Source organism: Cupressus sempervirens, chromosome 1 (genome assembly GCF_028749045.1).
Source record: "Cupressus sempervirens isolate cs-2001-9-10 chromosome 1, ASM2874904v1, whole genome shotgun sequence".
NCBI lineage: Eukaryota > Viridiplantae > Streptophyta > Pinopsida > Cupressales > Cupressaceae > Cupressus > Cupressus sempervirens.
This window is the reverse complement of record NC_143118.1, coordinates 406,880,062-406,885,286: the sequence shown is the minus strand read 5'-3', so window position 1 is coordinate 406,885,286 and position 5,225 is coordinate 406,880,062.

Sequence of the window (5,225 nt, the reverse complement as noted above, 5' to 3'; positions counted from 1 at the left end):
TCGTCATTGAACTAGACTAGGGAGAAGGTGGATTTTTCCAATAGGATACGTCATCGACAACACCATAATAGGTGCCCTTTCAGGACTATAATCACAAGAACTTTTGTTCTTCTATTTCCTAAATTCTAAAACTCAATACATGGTTTGTGCTAACAAGTAGGGGCCCATAACACCCTACTCTCCCCCTCTCCTCATCTTGAGGAGAGACTCTATACTGTTGGAGTCCAACTAAAGACCTCCTCCTATACATGGCCACTTCTACCCTATTTGAGGGTGAGTAATGCTAGTACAATGTATATGATCCCTTTGAAAATCAAAGCAAATACTTAGAAAAAATATTTAAGAAAAATCCATTTCAATCCCTCCCAAACATATTCATCAAACACATGAACATACATATGTAAGAAAACTACTTAAGCATGAAACACAACATGAACAAAATGATCTTGAAAGATTTCTACCTTCAAAATAAGGTTATGGCTACTAAACAATTTGGGATGACCTTCCCTTTATTCTCCTCCTTCAATCCTAAATTACTCTCTAAAACTAAAGGTTGGGTGAACACTCATTTCCTCTCAAATTTTCCTCTAAATAAGATATTAACTCAACCACCTTCTAAAATGTAATAACTCCCCTACTTGTCTAAGGTTCTAGAGGCTTCTAACTCAACTTGTTCGAAAGGCTAACCTCAAGGTGGAGTTTAACTAATCCAACTCATGGAGAAATATTCAATTTTTGAAATAAAGCAAAAATAGGATATTTTGGTGACCATAAAAGTCAACAAAAGGGGCTAAAGGGGTGGAAACTACCCCAACCCATACCCATATCCCTTAGGTACTTAGTTTTTATGATTTTTGCCTTCTAGGACTAATTAGGGATATCCTAACAACCTTGAAAAATGCAAATTAATCACTAATCCTAATTAGGGTAATTAATCCTCATTACTCACTGATTAGTAACAAGGTCGCTAACCTAGTCCAACTTAAATCTTTAGGGTACTCAATTAATCCTTACTGTCATGCTGAAATGCATATACAAATCACGAGTATCGAGCAACACTATAAAAAATCATTGTTACAAACATTAACACTTATTGATTATAGAATGATATAGTCATTCAACTCATGATACAAATAAAATATGAACAATGAGGTTTGCATCTTTGATTAAACTCAACCCTGATTTTTACAAACAGAACATAGGGTTCAGTTCTATTTATCTATTAGATTTCTTGGCTAATAAATCCTACACACTCATTTCACACATCAATAGCTCAAGGAAATCACATGCATATATTTAAAACTTATTTGGGTAGTCGCATAAATCAAAACATAAATCTTTCATTGAAATAACCCTTCCTAATTTTGGCACACACATTTAGTCATCAGTAATTACATAATCAAATAGCATGACTTTATTCATTAATTTAAATTAAAACACTAGAATAATTATCATTAGGCATGCATATACCTAAATAACATAAACATCACCAATTAAGGAATATTGAACTATCTGAATGCGTATAACCTAATCATCAAGTTACCATAATCAACATCATCATCATTAGATGAAAACACCTTATATCATTGTTAGTGAAATTTTAAAGTTTAAACAATCAAGATAGTGTAGTAGCTCTCAAATCACTGAGTATTAAAAGCATGGATGTATCAACTGATCCCAATTTTCATTAGGGCATTCACAACATAAAACATTACTTCATATCCATTTCAATATCTTATAACAGTTTTAATAGAGAATTCATATTTGATAATTACATACGAGGAGGGACCTTACAATTTTCTAGGGAACAATAAAGGAAGACATGGAATTTTATTTTAATTGAACATTTGAGGAGTAAGTACAAATCTTAGGTTGTATCCCTTGAAAAGAGAGGTAATAAAATAATATCTTTATTTTTTGATCTTTAGGTAAATATTATGAGAATTCTTTAAGTGACTAGCAATATCTAAGGTGAATCAATATGATATGAAAATTAATTATACTAGTGCTACTTGATTTGATTTGATTTGATGGCACTTTTATAATGATGGCTACTAGAAAAGCATAAGGAATATTACTTATTGATCTCTTTAATATATTGACATGGTTATGAACTTTATTATTTTAACTAAAAATTTGGTGATGAGTATTGTGTTCCATATGTATCGCTCACTAAAAATAGAAAAATGCCACATATATACTTAATTTATTCATCAGATTAAATTAAATCTACATGATATATTTAGCTAAATTATGTTTCAGGTGATAAAATATTTTATTATAGTGATTTTATCTATTTTAATATAACATTTCATGTTACCATTGAGATCTAACCAAGGTCATGAAAAATAATCATCTTGTAAAATTGAATGAAAATTATTGCCTTGTCCCTCATGAGTCACATACATTAAGAGTTAACTTACACAAGTTAGTAAAGTAAATTGTTTTGAGATTTAAATCACATACTTATGAGAATTTCACTATCAAGGATGATTAAAAGAAAAGAATTCTCTCCTAAACTCTTTAGCCCTATTTTTAATAACTTTTTATAGAATCTTATTTGCAACTCCTAAAATGTTGTATAAGAATACAACCTAAATTATAGATATTTATCACTATATTTATTACTCTAAAGAAATGAACTCTCTCAAAATATAAAATTATAAAAATCAAAGTTACATCACCAAATTACATCTAAAGAACATCTAACATATTAAAATATCAAAATTATATTAGCAGTTTTCATGCAAAGAGAATCCACCACTCTTAAACATCACACACGAAGGAAGAAACTAAGCTTCAAAAGATAAGTCAACTTTGATTTTTTAACACTTTTATTATAAGAATCAAGCCTTAGTGTGTGTTGTTTAAGCCATCAAAATGAATCTAACATGTTAAAACTTGACTGTTTAACTACAAACTACATTATTTGATTGCTCTCCCAGTATTATGCTCTTCATTTGATTCATCTCAAACAACATGAATAATGTCAAATGCTAATAAGTGAAAGTTGTATAACTCTTAGCTTAGAAATGATCTCAAATAATGATAAGAAGTCATAAATTCAATGTACAATAAAGTAGGGCAGTAGCCAAACCAAAATGAGTAGACATAATCTATTGACAATTTGAATTTGAGAATGTTGGTTCCATATTTCTCATTGGAGTTCACGATCCACACACAATGCATTAGAAATTAAATTTAAAAAAGAAATACACATATTTCGAGGAATCAAACAAGAAGCAGTGAACTGACCCTTTATACATTTTAGTCTTTAGACAAATATTTCGGGAATTCTTTAAGTGACTAGCAATATCTAAGGTGAATGAATACCATATGAAAAGTGATTGTACTAGTACTACTTGATTTGATTACAATTTTATAGTTATGACGACTAGAAAAGTATAAGAAATATTATGTATTGATCCCTTTAATATATCAACATAGTTATGAACTTTACTATTTTAACTAAAAAAAATTTGGTGATCATCTGAGAGATGCAGTTTGGCTCAACAGAACATTGCGTGTGCCCTACAAATTTGTGTGGCATTAAATCTGTGGAACCGCAACTGATTATTGTGGAATCGGGTTTCATGCTAACCCCCCCCTCGATCCACTCATGGATCCATTGAATCAGTGAACCCATTGAAACCTAACCTCTCCTGTTAGTATGTCTCCGGCTTCCATTGAATGAATAAAGACCCTGAACTAAATAAAAAGCAATGGAAAGCTCCTTCTTTTAACAGTTCTAGCTGTTATCAGATTTTAATATAAAGGGTTAGTTGGTTTCAGTGGGTTTACAATGAGTATGAAGATGACATCAGCCCTGCTGACACCATGCTCCACAATAATCAGTGGTGGTTCCACACTAGCCATGTTTTCTGCAGCACAGTAGGTCAGGGTCTTTATTCATTCAATGGAAGCCTGACATACTAACAGGAGAGGTTAGGTAATGGTTTCACTGGATTCACTGGATTCACTGGATTGAGTGGGTTTACCACGAGGATGAAGATGACATGGGCCCTGCTGACACCCGGATCCACAATAATCAGTTGTGATTCCACTGTAACCCCATTTACTGCAGCACAGATGTGGACCGCACCCGCAATGTCGCGCTGAGCCAAACTACATCTCTTCGATGATCATTAGCGTGGTCATGACTAACAATATATTCTTTGCATATTTGACCGCCATTGCGCCAATATTATTTGTAGTTTGATTTGTGAACTGCGTTCACCATGAGCGGTATAAATAGGTAAACAGGAAGCGTTGTACACGTCGATCTTCGTCTATGTTTCTTGTCCTTGCTGAATATTTAATGGTGCTCAAGATATCATTTTTTATGGTGAAGATTTTATCACATCATATCAGCGGAGTTATCACTACAGATATTGAGGTTACGAGCGGAGTTCACTACAGATATTGAGGTTATAATGTAAAAGACAAGTTCAAGGGATTTTTGGTTTATTCAATGTTTCAGAAATAATCATATTGAAAACAACAAGGTAATTGATAAGAGATAATTTCTAAGCAAGTTAAATTGTGATATTGCTATCAGAATTTATGTAATATTGTAAAAGACAAGTTCAAGCTAATTTTGGTTTATTCAATGTTTCAGAAATAACCATATAGAAAACAACAAGGTAATTGATAAGCAAGAGATAATTTCTAAGCAAGTCAATTTGTGATATTGCTATTAGAATTTAATTGTTTAATTGTGATATTGCTATCAAGATTTAATTGTTTAATTGTGATATTGCCATCATGATTTAATTTTTTAATTGTTCCAATAAGTGCTAAGTGTTCCATTTATTTTCCAGAGAGATGGATTCATGTTGAGTAACTACATAAATTTGACTCAAAAACTACATAGTTAAATCCTAATACCATTATCACAACAAGGTAATTATTTGTAAAATTTGTGGAAAAGTCAAAATATCCAAAGATGCAAGAAAACATCTAATAGAAGGGATATTATAAAAATAATAGATGAAGATATGGGTAGAGAAATTTCACATCTATTTTATTTTTTTGTTATATTACCAAGTGAGTTGTTTGATCCTTTCATGCAATAATTTACACAAGTAAAATAGGTCAAAAATAGTTTATATAGAATTTATGAATCATTTATAAGAATGTGTATGTTATATTAACAAATTTATGTTGCAAGGAAATTTAAATATCAAAGTGTTTAACTAGTTAACAATGTAATAAAGTAGATGCAA